The 20,925-nt window shown below is 38.4% G+C and overlaps 1 protein-coding gene across 6 annotated transcripts in view; it reads right to left on the reverse strand.

Moving 5' to 3' along the window:
* Pdfr (Pigment-dispersing factor receptor) overlaps window positions 1–19,259 on the reverse strand; it is a 65,110-nt gene extending 45,851 nt beyond the window's left edge. For 3 of the 6 annotated variants that reach the window (XM_064699012.1, XM_064699011.1, XM_064699010.1), the window contains exon 1: window positions 11,135–11,310. The gene's annotated coding sequence lies outside the window, so the exon portion shown is untranslated. Of the gene's footprint in view, window positions 1–11,134; window positions 11,316–19,104 lie in introns of those variants that run through there. The other 3 variants (XM_064699008.1, XM_064699007.1, XM_064699009.1) reach the window with 3 other exon arrangements.
* Between the last annotated feature and the right edge of the window lie 1,666 nt (window positions 19,260–20,925).

The following is a 20,925-nucleotide window of genomic DNA, read 5'->3' on the forward strand; positions in this document are numbered from 1 at the left end:
ATCCACTCGGCTGTTGATGCTGAGCTAGAATATATATACTCTTTATGATCGGAGATGTCTTCTTCTGTGCGTTGCACAACTCATGACAGAATTAAAATACCCTCCAAAAGGGTATGAGAAGGAAACAAACAGTTGCTCAAGAAATTATCAGTTTTGACTTGAGGCTCAGCTGAGCGCTGACGATGCGCTGCATTTCGCTCAGTGTACAAGAAATATGACACAGTCTCACACACACACACACACACACACACACACACACACACACACACACACACACACACACACACACACACACACACACACACACACACACACACACACACACACAGCACACAGGCACACAATGTGTGTTTTTGAATAAAAGCCACTGGCGACAAATTTTCATAATGAATCGCACAGATGCGCAAATAATATAAGCGTCTACCATTGCCACGCCCACTTACGAAACGACTAGTCGTCCTTGATGTCGCGACATTTGCATTTCCAGAGTGTATGATGTGTGTGTTGTGTGTGTTGTGTGTGTGATGTGTGTGCTGTCGCTAAGCCGATTTAGTCAAACAGTTCGGCAAAATCAAGTGGAGCAAACAGTTTGCGAGCTTTGCAAATGGCATCTGCTCAACTAATTGCCACATAACGAGCTCAAAAGCCCGGGACGAACCTTTACAAACTATTCACAAAAAAGATAACTTCCAAAGAACTGCAAATCGCTAAAAGCAGCAAAGCCGCAAAGTTAAGCATTAAGAACTGGCAACTATGCAACAGAAAGTGGAAGCCACAGCACAAATTGTCAGCTTTCAGCATGGAGGAAATCAAAGCTTAAGTGGTCCAAAAAAACAGAAAAAAAATAAAAACGAGAAAGTAACTATATCTAAGGCATACCGAATATTTGATACACTTGCAGATACTTGCCCCACGGCTTGGCAGATATGTGAACACGAAGAAGCTTGTAAATGCTGAGAATGAGGAAAATTTCTTGGAAAACATAATATTTTGCCAGACATCAACTCATTTTACGAGTGATCTTATATAGCAGTGCGATCTTGATGAGATTTGACTTATATATAGGCAGCATAGTAAAGATATATGGCAGCTATATGACATAGTAGCTCGATCCGTTCGGACTTGGCTATATCAACTCGACTGTTGATGCTGATCTAGAATATAAATACTCCATGTCGTCTTCGTGAGAATATCATAATACCCTCTACAAGCATATAGAACAGAGGGAGTGCTCTAGTCGAAAGTGCCCGTCTGATAGATACCCTGTACACTACGTCGAGTTGCCATTACACATAGTCTAGCTGCCTGCTATTCAATATACAAACTACAAACTAAAAAAAAAAAACACATCTGTCTTTGCTTCTACTTGGCGCACACTTTGGGAAATGCATTCTCGAATGAACTCGGGTGTTTACAGTGGGAACTACCTAAAATATTCGGCGCTTAGATATGGCATATTAGTGTATGTACATATATACAAAAGCAAAAAGCTGAACCTATTATGGGCCGAATGGGGGGCAAAAATAGGTATGATCTGCAGTTACTAGCTCTTAAAGTTTTCGAGCTGCGTCTCGAAAGAAGCATGTCTCAAGATCGATATTTATCGATATTATGCAAGTAAGTGAAGAAAATCATAAACTAATGCTGCATATGGTAAGGGTATGCCCACAGACAGATCGAGAATTATGAACTATATATATTCTATTGTAACCGATAGAGAAATAGGATAGAGAGGGATAGGAAAGAGCTCGCAGCTGGGCAATATGTAATTTGGTTAGATTTGACAGGGTATTAGCTAGTCCGTCACACATATTCATTTCGAGCTTTGTTTATTGCAGCTTGCATTTTATGGCCTTTTCTTTTCGTTGCTTTCTAGTTGCTCGACTGTTTGTTGATCGCAAGCAGCTTGTTCTAAATTTAATACGTGCTGCCCAGATCTTTCGCTATGTGTCTCAAGTGTAATAAAACTGCCAGAGTAACAACAACAACAACAACAACAACAACGGTAAGAAGAAGAGCAACAACATGATGATCATCATTCGAATGCTCGTCAAGCATTTTGACTGACGTCAATCGCTACAACATAAACGAGTTCCTGTCCGCGTTGCCATTCGCAAATTTTATTTATTTTTTACTCAGCTGCGATTTTTAATAAACAATAATTGTGATAACAACAACAGAAACAACAGCAAATGCATTGATTTACTGACCCAAACATATGTGTTAGCAGCTCTTTAGAATCCAATACCCTGTAACCATTCGAATAGGTATATCAAAATTTGAAGTCTTGAAGGGACAGTAAATCACAGGGCATATATTGGTCTAAAAGTTAGCCAGAAGGTACGTGAAATGGCTTGGAAATATTCTTTTATTAAAGCTTTCTTTACGAACGATTGTTCCTATAGATATGGCTCGTATATAAATCTATAGATATAGTAGACCGATTTTAAATGTTGAAAGAATAATAAAGCTCTTATTTAGTCAAGTTATGTTCAGCAATTGAAGAACAGATACTTCCTATAGAACTCGATGATAGGGTATTTCGATGTGCACAAAACTTTGCTCATATGCAGCTTGGTGAAGCTCGCAAACATTGGGCTTGATTAAGTTAATTTAGGAAACAGAAAAGCTATGGCAACTTTATGTTACAGTGAACCGATCCGAGCGAAAAGAAGAACCTATGCCGAATTTTAGCCTGGATAGAAGCGTGTAGACTACTTGGCTATATCCTCTGGACTGTTGACATTTATATATATATATCGTTCGAACAATAGTTTCTAGGGCAACTATATGTTATAGTGAACCGATCCGAACATAGCTCAAAAGCTGAGAGTTTAGTCCGAACAACGATAGAAGAGACGCACCTTTGCCGAGTTTCAGCTTCAGGATAGAAGCGTGTAGCCAAGTCTTCTGTTATATAGTCTCGACCACTGAGACTGGTCAATCATTTATATAAATATATATATATACTATGGCAGCTATATGTTATAGTGAGCCGATCTGATTGCACAGACGAACCTATGCCGAGTTTCAACACGGCATTAAGTCTGGATAGAAACGGGGAGACGGGCTATATTGACACTGATCAGGCATATATATAGGTATATATAGTATATATTTATAGTTTGCAAAATGTGTCCTCTAGTTGGCATACCAAAATCTACGTCCCTTTTTAAATGCAACGGCAAAATTGAAATTTAAAATTGAAACTCGAATGCAAACTTGTGCACACAAATTAATTCGCAAACAGCTAGCTACAGGGTATCTGTTGGTCGCGCTTTCCCGTTCGACTGCAACAGGTTTTCCTTTTCTTTTTTTATTTCGTATTTTCGTAACGCTTCCTGAGCGAATTAAATGCGTATATCTGGCCCGGACTTATTTTCTTTTTATTTATTTTCGTTTCTTTTGATATGCACCCGTTTGATTTTCCGCTTTTTTATATATCCTGAAAAATGCTTGGAAGGGGTATTTTAATGCACTGGTAGCTTATGTAACAGGCAGAGAAAGCCAACGCTCTGTTAGGTATATATTTTCCTAATTGGAACGATGAGCTAAAGAGATCTAGTTGAAGACATCTCCTTTTTAAGCTAAGCCATGAAAAATGATTAAGATCGGACTTTAAGCACCGATCTTAAGCAAAACCGAGCTTCTCATAGTGTGGGGCCACAGGATGAGGAAAAAGCAGAGGCACAGAGAATTTTCTGTTAAGACATGTTTAAAGAACTTGTCACGCCTGGGCTAAGGGTATCTTTCAGTCGGACATTGCCGACTCGAGCACTCTTACTGGTTCTTGATTTGCGGACAGAATTGAATTTTTCATTCGAATTGTGGCGAAATGAATATACATGTTTCCTTTTTTATTATTTATGTTTGATAAAAATATACACTTATTTTATTTTGTTGTTGTATTTTTTCGTTTTTTTTTGTGGCGCAACCAAATGACATATGCAACCGACGGAAAGGCTAAAGTGCGCGAGTGGGCGTGGCATAGCCAATGACAGTTTGATCGATTTGATTGCAATGAAACTTTTCAACCCCGAGGGGGGATAGGCTCAACAATTTACCATACATAATTAAAACAGAGCGCAACATATGACAAAAACACAACAACAATGTCCAATTTAATTTTTAATGTATTTACATTCATTTACAATACTTGGGAAACTGCTTTAAAACGAAACATTCGGAAAATACAAAATTCTGCAAATAATTGGAAGGAAAGCAAATAATTCTTAATTAATTGTATTTAACCGAAATTTAAGTGTATTTGTTATTTTTTAATACAAATAAATGAAATGAGCGGATATTACTCGGCTAAGATGAATTTGAATTTTTATGACTTTTTACAGTCAATCAGTCAATCAGTATGTGAATTTAGTTAACAAGCCATTCAGTCAATCAGACAGTCTGTCAATCAATCATTCAGTCAATCAGCCAGTCAGTCTATCAGCTTTGCAGTCAGTCAGTCTGTCAATCACTGATTGAGTCATTCATGTACTTAGTCAGAGAGTCAGTCAGCCAGTCAATCAGCTATTCAGTCCTTCAGCTAGGGAGTCAATCTGTCTGCCAATCAATCAGTCTATCATTTAAGCACTAAGTCAGAGAGTCTGTCAGACAGTCAGTCTGTCTGCCAGCCAATCAACTCGTTAGTCAATCAATTAGGCTGCCAATCAGTCTGTTAATCAATCAATCAGCTAGTCAATCACTTACAGATTTCATAGTTATAAAATTCTATAAATTAATTTCATTTTTAATAGATAAAAACTCTGAGCTGCAATTCAATAAAATGCTGTAATTTCTTTTTCCGCATTTCCTAATTGTCCCTGAACAATTCCCGATATAATATATATTACAGACTCTGCAGCAAATCGAATTCGGATGTAACTATTCAATTCGATTGGCATTGAAAGGCTGCGCGCATTATTAATTGATTGTGAACTTTATTTCTTGTCTGGCGGCGCTTTCCAATTGAAGACACTTATTCATAATTTTTCATTGACCGGAAAAATGAAAAGTAATAAAAAAATAAATACAAAGAAAAAAATGGGAAACAACAAAAGCAACAACAGGAGGCAAAAGATCGTAATGTGAAACTGAAATGTAAGCTGATTACACTTGATGCGAATTGATTAATTCTAATTGAACTTGAATGAAAAGCAATACAGAACCAATTATATATATATATATATATATATATATATATATATGTGTGTGTGTGTGGAAGTTTAACAAGAAATTGGACAAACCATAAATGAAAATTAAATCAAATCGATTAACATATTTATTTTGATTTTTCCCATAAACTATCCATCCGTGTCCAAAACGAGGTTTTGCATTAACATTTGAATTATCAGGATATCTCGAGTAAAAGTTGGCATTTATGAGCGATTTCCAACACGCGAGCGAAAACTAGCCAATATCGAACGACTATATAATATAGCTGTATGTGAGGAATCGGGTGATAGCTAAGTTAGCTAAGTTCGACTTTTTCTAGATATCTTCAACAAACTCAGTCGAATAATTCTCCTCACATATCATCGAATCGGAATACTTCTTTGAAAAAGAATTTTGTCAACAAAAGAGTATAAAAAGGTTTTAGTAAGGATAACTTTTATGTCCTATCAAAATATCATATGACTCCTACAATTCTCATTCGCATACCATCAAATCGGAGGACTATATCTACTTCTTTAAGAAACAATTTTGTTGAAAATAAAGTATTTGTATAAAAAACAATTATTTTGCGTCTATTCTTCTTCGAAATAGAAGCTTAAAAGGCACAGAAAATAGAGAAAAACCCGCCTAATTGGCCCAAGGCTTTAAATTCAATTGAATCAAACAATCGAGCATATCTTTATCGAACTCAGCAAAGACAAGATGCATAGTTACATATGCACATAAATGTATAAACTATATTCTTGCTATAATTTTGACATGGATTTTGACATGGATTTTGACATGGGGCCGTGTTCAATTGAATTTTCCGCATATGTTGCCTCTGTTAATAAGCCCAAGTTTAGTTTCATATTCAGACACACACACACACTCACACACACACACACATACATGAGCACATTTACATTTTTAAGAGCGTCAAATGATGCTGTTGACAGACAGTTGCATCGCCCTTTGAAATTCGTTTATTGTTTTCTAGGATGCGTGCGTTTCTGGTCAAGCCTATAAAATGTTCATCACACATCTAAACGATGCGTGTTTTCCTGTGCATACCCTCCCTGCCGTGCATACCCTACCGCGCATCCCCATCCATTGTTGTTCGCTTAACAAGGAACTAATTGAAGACAAACAACGTGCACATATTCAGGTTTCATCCATACAAGATACAAGATACAAGAGAAAAATAGAGAAAAAATAAGAACTAATAATTTCTGCTGTAGTTGAATCGGCGACTTCTCGCTTTGTGCGCACTTTTGCCTCTAAGGGAGAGTTCAGTTAAAATTTCTTACGCTGAAGTTGAACCGACGATTTCTCGCTTAGTGCGCACTTTTGACTCTAGAGGAGACTGCGATTCGATTTTCTTACTCTGGAGTTGAACCAACGACTTCTCGGTTAGTGCTCACTTTTGACTCAAAGGAGGACTGCAGTTTAAATTTCTAACGCACTTGTGACTTTAAAGGAGACTGCAATTCGAATTTCTTACGCTGAAGGTGAACCGACGATTTCTCGCTTAGTGCGCACTTTTGACTTAAGAAAAGACTTTAGTTATATTTCTTACGCTGTAGTTGAACTGGCGACTTCTCGTTTACTGCTCACTTGTCACTCAAAAGGCGACTTCAGTCAACAGTTCGTACGCTTTGAGCTGTGCCTCAGTCAATCGTTTGTGTATATAGAAAGGCGGCCAGCGCCAGGCATCGGGCAATATATTTACACATTACGCATACGACGCATCTGCCGCAAAAATTCAACCTCAAAATTATTTTGAACTATTGAACATTAATTTACGAGGGCCATTAGAAATTTGGTTTCCGAAATCTGTTGTACATTAAATTGAAGCTAGATAAACATAAAGTATATCTACGTAAATCTTCCTGATCAGGCTGACGCTCAAAAGTTGATAATTTTCTATGTGTTTGTTATTTGTGGCTTGGCCTTAAAGTTTGAATACCCATTAAATGTGCTTTCAAAGGGCGTATTGTTTTTGTGCAGATGTATGCAACGGGCAAATCAAATCAACTGCGACTCTATAGGGCATATATATATTCTTGATCTGGTTGAAGAGCTGAACTGATTTTTTATATAAATCGAAGAAAGCTAGCATGATCGTAAAAACAGAGCTGGGCGCGCATGGTTAGGGTATCTCCAAGTCGGGCACTCTCGACTAGAGAACTTTTAATTTAGCTTTTTTTTTTTTTTGATTTTGTTTGTTTATTTGTTGGTAACTTGTAGAAATTGCTGCTGTCTGCCACACGCTTAAGTCAAGCTAACCTGCTAACACACACACACACACACACATACACTTGCACACACACACACTCAGCTAACACAGTGACAATAAACAGCAAAGACCCAATGTTAACCGCAGCTGTGGCATTCTTTTTATGCCAAGCACTTAAAAAACTCGCATGTGTGTGTGTGTGCGTGTGTGTGCGTGTGTGTGCGTGTGTGTTTGCAAAAGGAAGCAGCGCGTGTGCGAAAAAGCGTTTCGCAGCATATGCAAAAGGATTTTTCGTCAGCGCAAAGGGACTTCACTGTCTGTCGCAGTCGCAGCCCAATTCCAGGGCCCATTTCCTGATCATTGCTTGTGTTAATAAAGCACGCACACACACACACACACACACAGAGGCATACACGCACACCTGGACCTCGGTGTGTGTGTGCGCGGTTGTGTCTGGTCAAAAAGCCAACCGGAAGTGTCTCAATTTGATTACATGCTCGTCCTGCGGCAGCCGCAAACTTGCAACTTGCCCGCCCGATAATGAGGAAGTCGCTGGCCAACACACGCACACACACGCACACACGCACACAGACGCACAGCTCGCTGTTCATTGCGTGCGCAGGATGGGCGAGGGGGGCGTGGCTAGGTTTTGGGGCGTTAGAGAAAGCTGCGCTTCGAACTAAAAATTTCCACACGCTCGCTTTAAGTCGCTGCTGTGCCACAAAGGCACTTCACGGGCGCCACTTGCCTCACTTTGCAGCAATGCTAACGAGCTGCACACACACACACACACACCAACACACACACACACACAGGGACAAGACAAGCAAATGACATCTTTTGCCTTCAGTTTCGCACATGTTAAAACTTTTGTCAACACGAAGTTTGTCTTGCGTCCAGTGTCAAGACACGGCCCCGCTTCCTGCGCCCGCCTGCCTGCCACCCTTCCCCCCCCCCCCCCCCACACTCCTCCAGCCCTTCAGGCAAACTGCAGCAAGCAGACGGCCTAACAACATTTTTGCTGCATTCTGTGCGCCCGACCAAGGAACACATTTTTTTGGTGGGCGCCACCAAAAAGTAAATATATAAAGAAAAAAGACTGAAATTGAACAAATGCAGCCGGAAAAAAATTCCTTTTGGCCAAATGTTTACACAAACTGAGCCAGCGGGCAGCGGTCAGTGGGCAGTGGGCAGTGGGCGTGGCTGCTGGACGTAGACATAGCATATTAAAAAATATATATGAAATTGCTTGCAAAAATTACAAGATGTAAATATTTGTAATGTTGCGCATACGCCATGCTGGACAGTGGCAGTAAATAAAACAAGCAGCTCGCATGGTCAAAAAGCAGCGAGTAAAAAGAGAGAGATAGAGGGGGAGAGAGAGGAAGAGAGGGCAAGCGAGAGCGAGAGAGTCGCGCTGAGTAATAGAAAAATCCAAAATGAAATTTATAAATTTATATGAATGCCAAAACCAAGGGGCTGGTTGGGCAAAGGGGAGGAGAGGGTAGAGGGGCACTTGAATATACACTTGTTCGCCCCGTTTGCTTAGACAGCAAACTAAAGCAAATATTTGAAAGCTGGCCGTACGGCCAGTTCATTGCGACCAAGATCAGCGAAATCGCACAAGTTTCAGCTGATTTATTAGCTAGAAAACCTCATTGTGCCGAAGTGCGGCAACAGCGCTTCAAACAAATTAAAAATTGAAGTTTGGCAACATGGTAATGTATCAATAAACATTCACATAAACATAAACATTCGTCGAGTGTCATTAAAAGCATTGCATTAGAGCTAAATTTAGCGGCAAATGCATGCTAAAAAAAAAACACCCACGAAGTGTGGCAACAAGGCAAACAACTTGTAAACATTTTTCACTGAAAAAAATCCAATAAATATTGGCCTAATATTCATAAATATGCAAGACATGCTAATTACCAACAGTTAGCAATAAATATTAGTCAATTTTTGAGCTGAAATGCGGCAACAGCGCCTTAAACTGTTTAATTTTATGTATTTGTTGCTTTATTTATGATATCAATATGTCAAAACTCATTGCACTTAAGCAAATTGCAGGCCAAGAGGAATGCATTGAACTCACAGTTCAGTGAGACTTTGGGTAAAATATTTGCCAAATTTCATTCAAATATTTGCCATCAACGAATCCCACTTGAATTTGGATATAAATTAAGCTTAATGTATGAAATTGTCTCAGCTTTGAAGTATTTTTACTCTGTTAATGGGTATATATGCTTATTTTATTTTCTAAATAAGTCAATTTGGCAACAGTGCAAAATATGAACATTTGATGCCAATCAACAAATCGCACTTGAATTTAGATATAAATTAAGCTTAATTTATGAAATTGATAAGGCTTTCAAGTATTTATGCTCTCTTATTGGTTAACATAGCTTTTCTGATGTCCAAAAAAAACCTTAAAATTGGAATCCATAAGCCATGCTTGCCAATTTTCATCAGCTTTTACTTGATTTTACATGCAATTTACTTGCTAAAATGAAGTTTGGCAACAAGGCACCAAGAATTTCTAATCAATGAAAGCTATATTTTTTAAAAAGAACAATACTCTTCTTTTTCTTCATGCTTTCATGTTTAAAACGAACAATATTCTTTTTCTTCTTCATATTCATGATTTCACATGCACTTTACTTGCTAAAATGAGCTTTGCAACAAGGCAACAAGAATTTCTTATCAATGAAATCTACATTTCTTAATAATAACAATTTTCTATCTCTTCTTCATCATGATTTCATGATTAACAAGCAAGAGGTTCTTTTCGGGAGCTCCCGACTAGGGGATACCCTGAACCCCCTTGTTCCAAAAGGCGATAGGTATAAAATGAAAGATACTTGATATATACATACTATTCTAGAAGTCACATGTCAAGTTTGGTGATTTTAGCTCTTATTATTTACCAAAATCGATTTTATTCGATTACTTGGGAACGGGGCAAGTAATCGAATATCGGAAACAAACTCGATCTGCGCGGGTAATAGGAGGACCTTCAGCTAAAATTTCAAGTCTCTAGCTTTTATAGGTTCTGAGATCCTTGCGTTCATACATACGGACAGACGAACGGACGGGCGGACGGACAGGCGGACGGACAGACGGACGGACAGACGGACATGGCTAGATCGACTCGGCTGTTGATGCTGATCAAGAATATATACACTTTATGGGGTCGGAGATGCTTCATTCTGCCTGTTACATACATTTGCACAAATACCTAATACCCTTTTTACCCATTTTCAATGGGTTCAGGGTATAAAAAGAACAATTTTTTTCCTCTTCTTCATATTTTCACATGTACACATTCACATTTTTTGGCTAAAATGAATTTTGGCAACAAGGCAACAAGAATTTCTCATCAATGAAATCTACATTTCTTAATAATAACAATATTCTTTCTCTTCTTCATCATATTTTCACGATTAAAAAGAACAATTTTTTTTCTCTTCTTCATATTTTCACATGCACTTTTTTTGGCTAAACTGAATTTTGGCAACAAGGCAACAAGAATTTCTCATCAATGAAAGCTTTATTTCCTAAAAAAAGAACAGAACACGCACGCCTAATAAAAATTTAAAAAATTTCGAGAAAAAAATTCTATATCAGCATATAAACATATAATTTATTTATAGATCTTAAGAAATTGCAATATATATGTGTTGCCCGTCAGCTGCAAAACTCTATAAAGCGATTGATTTAAGTAGTCAATTAGGCACTCACCTGCCGTTATAGTTGCTCACGTTTCAAAATTGGTATTTTATTTGATATTTTTTTTGGCCGTTTTCGAATTGCTCGCAAATGCTTTGGCGTTTTTCAGGGCTAAACGATGTTTATCTCTCGATTTGTATTTAACAAATAGTAGCCATAACATTGCTTCAACATTTCTGGGGCAATGTTATAACGCGCACTTTTCCAAAAAAAAAAAAAAACAAAAATTATATTAACAAACTTTAATAACGTTCAAACAGAGCACAAAGAAAAATAGCAAAAAAAAAATTGTTTATTTTTGAATTGGCAACGCGAGCGCGCAAAACTTTCAAAAAAATGTTTGTTAACCCTTGTGCTGTTTGGCGCTTTAGCTACTGCTGCTGCTACTGCTGGCTTTACTGCTACTGCTGCTACCGCAAGCGAGACGCGCGCCACGAGTGCCGAAGCCGTTATGACAGAATCTTGCAAGCATCTGGCCAACTTATCCTTCTCGCCTTCTGCCCCAAACGACGCCGGCAGCGACGCTGGCGTTGGCAATGGGCAGCGGGCACACGAGCTTTCAACGAAACGTTCGTTTCGCTTCGTGCGTTCGGCCTGACGCTGCCTGTGTCCGTGTGCGCGCGTCTCTACGCATGTGTGTGTGTTTTTTTGTGTGGGTGTGCGCTGAGTGCAATTGCAGGCGTTTAACTAGCGACCAAAGCGCTAAGCTAAGCGGCGGCTCACTCGGCTCTGCTGTGTGTGTGCGTGTTCCTGTGCGTCTGTGTGTGTCTGTGTGCGTGTGCCAAAACAAAACGCTGGCGGAATATAATTTGTACTGTTTGTGTATTGTTTTGTTTATTGTTGTTGCCTTTGCTGTTGTTGTGCGAGCTTCAAAACTGCAAACAAATTTCCGTTACCGGTGACACACATGCACGCACACGCACACACACACACACACACACACACAGCTACAGTCACACACACCGTTACGCACCACATAACGAGAGATTTATCGAACAGGCAAATGGCAAAACGAATAGCAAAACTTAGCTGTAAATAAACAAAAACCAAAAAGGTTACACGACTGCATTAATACCCTGTTTCTCTATATATGTATATGTAGCTGCTGTATGCGACTACATGGATACCCTGTTTTTTATGACATAATATAGAAAATTTATGATGCCCGACTGCTTGAATACCCTGTAAGCGCAACACAAATTTAACTGCAAAATATGCGGTTATAATCAGAACTATGTATAAAGCTACATACAGCTTCCTTAGATCAGATGGGCACGCACGCGTAGATACCCTGTAAATGCAATAAACTCACAGGTCATATGAATAGGTAAACAAATCAAAACTATATGATTTATGTATATAGAACGCTTATATGGCATGCATACACATAATTTGTGCTATTGAGCTAATTGCATACCCTGTAATTCATGTTATAATAACATTATTACGCTACTCGATTGCATTAAAATTCTGTAAATAGAACATGAACGAAGCATAGTTCCAATAGGCAAACAAGTCTGATTGAATACAATTAAATAGATTCCCTTAGATGCCCTGTAAATGCAACCTTTAACCACAATTCAACAAAAATATGGCTATATATGGGACTAAAGGTCTTTAAAATGGTTCTTCCTATAGTTTATATCCGTTTAGGCGGTACAGACTTTCGTAAAAGATATCAAGAGCGTTTATATGCTATCCTTTACTCAGAGAGCTTGACTTATTTCCCACTTGATCCACTATTAAGGAGCTGAATATACCCTATAAAATGTATCTAAACACACAAATCCAACAAAATACACCCATCCGTAAACTGTCGTGGAGCGAATGCTTTGGCATGTCGAATGATCGACATGTGTTTACGAGGCTATATATTATTTATTGACTTTTGTGTACATACATATATATTAAAGGAAGATCATAAATATTTTAGCTGTGAAACAAGTGTATGGGCTATGAAAATTGCTCATCATAAATTTCAATTAACTTCAGTTAAAATAACAATACGTGGCTCAATTTTACAAAGGCAAAACAAATGTCTTTCATAAACGATTTCCGATGAAATAATTTCGGAAGAAATTCTGCTGAAAGTGACAAGTGAATACCACCAAATGGAATACAATTGCTTCAAGTTTTTGCTATAAGTTGACAAAATAATTGCCTAATGCGATGGGCCTCGCTGAAAGCTGTGCAATCATTTTAAGCCGTTTCAATGTAAGCAATTACTTGAGCTTTATGCTTCCAAGGAATTCTTGTTGCTTGACTTAAATTATATATTTAATTAAAAGAGCTTTCGAGTAGCAGCTTTTAAAGTCTCAGTGCGAGCTTTTATGTGCTTTACAACGAATGAAACTTTAAGATAGTTGAATGCAGCTTTTGCCTAATGCTCATGCTAAATGTGAGCTTTATATGTTTTAGTTAAGCTTAAAGCTGAAGTGCTTTTAGTTCAGACTAGATAGTCAAGATTTTATCTTTGGGTGAGCACCAATTTTCAATTAAAGCAAGCAAAGCTCACATCTTTAATCTTAAAACTAAGTTGTAAGAGTTTATTTTAAAACTTTTTTAAATTAATTTTAAATCTTTAAGATATAAAGAAGCTTAATTTGATAATAATATATTTAAGCTTGCTTAACGCTGTCTGGCTCAAGAACTATTTTCGCTCGCGTTGACTTAAAGCTCACAAAAAAAGATGCCCAGCGAGCTTTCAGCGTCATTTGTGCTTTCGCATAGCTTTTGTAGGTCTTAAAGCTGCTTAAAGCTGTCTGGCTCAAGAACTTTTTTCGCTCGCGTTGACTTAAAGCTCAAAAATGATGCCCAGCGAGCATTCATTTACATATTTGAAATTTAATTTGCAGCTTGCATTAGAATTCTAACCGCATTCCCGATGTGTTTGAGGCTAAATTTCTTTCACTCGAATAAAGGAATATATATGTATATATAGTAAAAGAAACCCCATTTTTTTTATCCTGCCACGCTTTGCTGGCGCATCCGTTTGCCTTGGTGTCCTGGGAATTTCACTTTTGCTTCTCCAACAGTCCAACAGCCGGACAGCCGGGCAGTACGACAGAACGCATTGGTGTCAAACACGACAAACCAAGCGATGCACCAGCCTGAATATACATATATATACAAATATATATATTTTTTTTTTGTGCAGCATACTTTGGGGCATTGGGGGGACAAGGGGCGGACGGGGATGAGGCAGAGCGTCGGAATGCAGGAAAGGGAGGGCGAAAAAGAATCCAACTGAGAAGCTATCATTGGGACTATCATGGGGCCTAACAATAGGTAAATATGGCACGACTTGGCTTTGAGTCCGTCTACGTATTTAGTACCAGGCAAAGCTGCTAACTCTGCCTATGCATACGTGTGTGTGTGTGTGTGTATTTTAAGCTGTTGTTGTTGATTCAGCACGTGACTGGGTGCATTGTGAATAAAGCGAGGCGACGAGTTGAATTTTGAGCGAAGCTCAGTCTATATATAGGCTAATAACAAATGCATGAGCTGAGGAAAATTCACAATAACATAATGCCAATACACTGGAAAAAAGTTAAGCATAGAATATAGGAATAGAGATAGATATAGATATAGATATAGATATAGATATAGATATAGATATAGATATAGATATAGATATAGATATAGATATAGATATAGATATAGATATAGATATAGATATAGATATAGATATAGATATAGATATAGATATAGATATAGATATAGATATAGATATAGATATAGATATAGATATAGATATAGATATAGATATAGATATAGATATAGATATAGATATAGATATAGATATAGATATAGATATAGATATAGATATAGATATAGATATAGATATAGATATATTCTTCGAATATATTGGCAAATCATTTTAGATCGGCCTACTATAAGGCACCTGTAAAAGCAATGGGTCGGAAATTGCGCATTTGCATAAAAGCGTTTACAGCCAACCAGAATGTTTAGTAACCGCCCAAAATAAAATATATATGTATATGTTATCTTATGCAAAGACAAAAGTTTTTTTTCCAAGAATTAAATTGATTTTTTAAGAAAAAGACGTAGGTAAAACGCACATATACACTGGACCAAATAGATGGGTAATTATGCAGGCAAAGTGTGGACAGCTAACAAATATGACTACTGTTTTATTCTAGCATATATCTTTGTATTATAATTTTGAGAAGGGGAGGCATCGTCGAACCCATAGAGTATATATACTCTAGATCAGCATCAACAGCAGATTTTATATAGCCATATCCCTCTGTCTATTGTCTTAAGACTTAAGACTTAAGACACATATGTCGGACACGGATCGGAGTCGGATCGAATCACTATATCGTATAGCTGCCATAGGAGCGATCTGTAGAAAAGTAGCTTCTTGTATGGAAAACTTGTTTGTTTTTCTAGGGATCTTGACCAAACTTGGCATTTACTAGTTAAACTATGCTGTCTATATATGAGTCAAACCTTATCAAGATCGCGCTACTATATTAGATAGCTTTATATATACATAAGTATTTACTTTAACTTTTTAGCTCTTTTGAAGTTAGCTCCCTTTTCGCTCAGTGAATGGGATGTGCATGTAACATGTGACAGGCCCATCGAATTAGGCATGCATCCCTGTGTGTGTGTGTGTGTGTGTGTGTATTTTGCATTAAAACACAAATAAATTTGTGCGCCTGCCAATGCGTGCGTGCGTGCGTACGTACATGCGTGTGTTTGTGTGTGTGTGTGTGTGTGTGTGTGTGTGCGAGAGGGTGTATGGCGCACTTCAATTTGCTGTCATGAGCATGAAAAGTGCTGCACGCCCACGTTGACGTTGGAGCCGACGACGACATCAACGCCGTCAGAATTGGCCTGGTCACGTTTTGCGTGCTGCAACTGCCGATGCCCGTCCCCACTCCACACAACTCCTCCTCCTGCGGCCCACGCTCGAAAAAAAAACAAAACAAAAAAAGAAGGAGAAGGAGCCTCAACAACGTCAACGTCGACGTCGACGCGGCAAGCGCTGTGCAGCGCTTGGTTCATTTGCCAGCGAAGCCGGCCAAGCGCTCAACTGACCCGTCAGCCGATGCACCGTGGTGCAAGATTTGTTTGCCCAAAGCCAAAATCTAAAAGTGCAATTCTACATGGAGTGCTCGGAAGTGCACGACGAGGAGATACACTGAATCCAGCGCCAGCTGGTGTCTTCTGTATATTTATAAATATTTGCTTAATATCGATAAATATCGATTTTGAGACAGGGTCGAAAGTTATTTCATATAATTTCCATATTTATCTTCCACGCATACATATTTTCTCATATATGTGTAAAATAAAGATTATTAAGTAAAAAGGGTTACCCGTTTTTAATGGGTTTAGGGTATACAAAGAGCACTCACATAATCCCACACTTCCTCCTAAAGTCCCATATCATGTGAAATGCGTTCTTGAGTAACTTCGGTCTTTATTGTTCGATCTCTTTGAAATTTTCAGGGCCTATGTGCAAGGTTCTTATCTTACAAAGCCGTCTTTTTTTGTCTGGAATGCAGGTGGAACCTAAGCATTGGAATTTTTGTTACCTGTGTACACCATTCGAATACCTACATGCCATGTGTGGTATTCCTAGCTCTAACAGTTTTCTATTCTGTCTCAAAATCGATATTTATCGATGTTATGCAAATAAAAAGGAACTCTCGGAAGAAAAATATACTCGTTTTGCGTGAGGCATACCCTAAGATGCACATAAAAATCGGCGAATAATAAAGATTGTGTAAGCCATTAAAGTATAGGTACATGATATATATATATACTTTCTAGAAGCTACAAATCAAAATTGGTGACTCTAGCTGTTTAATCCGTGATTTGCTCAAAAAACAGGAGTTCGATATCGATTTTTATCGATTGCTTGGAAACGTGGAAAGGTATCGATTATCGAAAAAACTCGCACTGCGCTAGCTCGAAAAAAAACTACGTTCAATGTCTCTAGCTCTTACATGACTAGATCGGCTCGCCTATTGATGCTGATGAAGAATATATACGGGGTCGGAGATGCTTTTTTCTGCCCGTAATATAGATCTGCACGAATACATTTACCCTCTTTACCCATTTTCAGGGTATACAAAATCGATGCCACTTTTTAGTTTGCACATTTGCTCAGTAGCTGGCGAAGTTGTAAATTTGAGCTGGAATTGCGTGCACTCGACACACTGTGCGGCGGACCGCGTCGAGCGATACGCGAGCGAATGTAAATCATCTGTACGCTTGTTTGTTTGTTTTCATACCCTGCACCTTGCATATACAGAAGCAAGCGCAAATATATCGTATTATGCAATCGTAAGGCAACTCGTCAACAAGGTACTTGAGGTACGCATCACATAAAAGTTGTGCGGTATTTGGCAGTGAAATGTTTCAATTGGAATGCTTTATATTTCTTTATAAAGAAGTAAAACTGTAGGCACGATTTGTCTTATTATGTTAGGTTAAGTGAGGTTAGGTAGGTTTTGATCAGGTTAGGTTAACCTATTTCAGTGTTGGTAAAGTCAGGATAATGCAAGCTCTTGAGCTTTCTTCTTTCATAGTTCTCAAAGCTTTGTAAGCTCGAGGCACAGCTTTGTTGTTATATAGAGAAGTAAAAGTGAAGACAATAGAAAGGAATTGCACGATTTGTTTTATTTTGTTAGGTTAGGTTAAGTGAGGTTAGGTAGGTTTCGATGAGTGTTAGTAGAGTCAGAAAAATGCAAGCTCTTGAGCTTTCTTCTATCAGCACCCACGAGCTCAAAGCTTCGTAAGCTCCAAGCACAGCTTTGTTAACTTTCAACCAATGTGCACTAATACCTAAACACACACACACACACACATGTAAATATAGGTTAGTTAGAGCATCTGTTGGTCGAGTTGCAGCCATTGTTGGTTTGTTCTTTGTTTTCAATTAGAACTAAACAAATGAGAAACTGTTTTGTTGTCGCCTGGCTGTATTTAATTATAGCCATTTTACCGGGCCAGGCCAGGTTGTTCGACCTTTACTCCCGGGGTCCGTAATGCGGTCAACTGTGGCTCCGTCCTGCTCCTATGCCCGCTGGCAGTTCCTGCTCATAAATCAACTGCATTGCCTTAGTGTAAACTCGCAGGCTTCGCTCACGTTGACGTTTCACACGATTTCCTAGAAAGTGACTAAGCGCGGACGGCATAAAAACTGGAATTCATAGCTTGCAGATGGCCTGAAAGAGTGTTAGTGTGGCGGAGAGGGGGGGGGGGGGGGGGGCTGAGATATATGGGCCACGATTAAAAGTTTGAGCCTTTCAGTTCTGAACTGCTTGAGATGACCCGATTTTGCGCTTGTTCTTTTATTTATATATTCATATTGTACAGTCTTTAATCTGTGGACGCTCTGTTAGTAATGTTCTGATATGTACTGTTAACTATTTTTAAACTTACTGTTAACTACCTCTCAAATGCACTTCTGTTATGCGGCTTAAAGCTTATGTTAGCAACACTTAACAGAACACAAATTATGCTAACGAGACGCGAATCGAATTTTAAATGCTTAACAGACATAGGTATAACAGTTACAGTACTCATAGCAGCTAGCAGATAATGTTAAGTCTAGCAAACTGTAATCGAATCTTAAATACATTCATGTTACAGTTACAGTACTAACAGCAGCTCACAGAGAATGCCAACTTTCTTTGCCAAACTGTTAACCAGGCGCTGACTCAACGCATGTAAACAACATTTAACAGTGCATGTACTATGTTAATGTCAAGCACATAACAGCGCACACTGTTGGGTAAGTTCGTTAACAGTGGAACTCTGTTAAGTGAATCCCCTTTAACAGTAGAGGCTTTATGCTAATTGCGAATAGCACGAACTAATCATAACAAAGGGCACCATTCAAATAATAACATAATATTAGCCTAAAGACAAGATCAGACAAATATATGTATGTATATTTATATTATATATGTTACTTTTTCTTTTTAAAATGCACTTACATGAAAAATTATCTACAACTAAAGCACAGATTAAAATATTATTTGGTTGTTTTAACTTCTTCGATTGGCATGCCGATCGCAACGGCGATAACGATAACGATTCCGATAGCGATTGCTGCTCAAGTTCAAGCGGCTTTGACTGACAACCGGCGGCGGGCGACATGCAACTGGCAAAGTCAATCGAAATTAAGCTGAGCAGAGATCATTAGCATTTTAGTGGAAGCTGCGATAGAAATAGAAATAAAAAAAACTTGCCTGCCGAAGTTCAAATACCCTAACCAACAACATGCCAGATGTACGATAGAATTTTAATACGAAAGCAGTTTCACATATGAAAAGTTTTGTTCAGAATATCTTTAAAAATGTTGTTTAAAATTGTTTAAAAACGAAAATTTGTTGACATCTTTGCGATAAAGATGTCCGATCCGATCGGCTATATGTGTTGCCTAGAACAGAAAGACGGTCCCATGCAAGCTTCCATCAAGCTAGTCGTCAAAGCTGGGAGATTAGTTTGCATAGAAACAGATGGACATGTCCGGACCGACTCGACTCTTATATATACTCTTATATAATGACAAAGTTATAATACCCTCTACTAGGGTATTAAAGACAACGCGGAATGCATATTGTGATAATGGCAAGGGCAACGGCAATGACAGTTTTAAATGGCAACAACAACAAGTGAATATACACTGACAGGGAGTGCCCGACTAGCAGATACCCTCAGACCCGTTCCCATGTCTCAAAAAAAAAATCATATATATATATATGTTATATATTATATCCTTATTATGAAAATGGTTGAATACATCGCCTAAAAATGATAAGCTGGAAAAACGCGAATATATATTATATATAAAATCTAAGCATATAGCTCAAACAGTGTTGGAAATATCCGCGTTTACACAGACGTGCATGACTAATTCGAGTTGATCTGTAATTTATATCATGCTGAACTGGAATCTATAGAATATATCGACAAAAATGCTAAGCTCGGAAATACGCGAATATACGTATATATTAAATTTACCATTTACCTCAAACAGAGTTGGAAATCGACGAATTCACACTGATCTGATCGGGCATCTATAGAATAAAAACATAAAATTGATAAGCTTGGAGAAATGCGTATACATATTTAAAATTTAAGCATCTAGCTTATATAGTGTTGGAAATCACCGCGTTTATAGGCGTGCATTAACTAAATCGACCTCATCTATAATTCATATCGTTTCGATCTGGAATCTGTACATAATTTGTGTGATCAATTCTGTCTGTTACAAACACTCGCACCTAATAGGTATACCCTCTCTTTACGCATTTTCAATGGGCTCAGAGTATTTAAATCAAAAGTACAACAACAAGAGAAATAATATTGATATTCGCACTTTAGCAACAACTGCATTAATTCATAAAGAACGGAAGAAGAAGAATATCTACAACAACAGCAATAAGATGAAAGACGACTTTTGCGCTTACCAACACTGCTGCACGCAACGGCAAAGAAACAAGGGTGCCAGGCGTTCTCCCTAGCTCTCGCACTCCCTCCCTCACACTGCCCCCCCCCCCCTCGCTGCCCCTTCGACTGACACCCGCTGGCGGCTTAAATTATGGCAAATGAGAAATGCGAGCTAGCAAAAATTAAATAAGTAGCACAACAAAAACAAAACCGCAAAATGCGCTGCAATTGCAGCAGCAGCAGCAGCAACCTGCGCCGGCGTCAGCGTCAGCGTCGACGTCGCGGTCGGCGTCGTCTTTGGCGCAACTGTTGCGAAGTCGATGTGAAATCTGAGCGCATCTTAATTATGCTCTTTTCGCAAT

The sequence above is a fragment of the Drosophila montana genome, unplaced genomic scaffold, assembly GCF_035044405.1.
Source record: "Drosophila montana isolate Dmon_TW-CO22-7 unplaced genomic scaffold, ASM3504440v1 contig_787_1, whole genome shotgun sequence".
NCBI classification, from domain to species: Eukaryota; Metazoa; Arthropoda; class Insecta; order Diptera; family Drosophilidae; genus Drosophila; species Drosophila montana.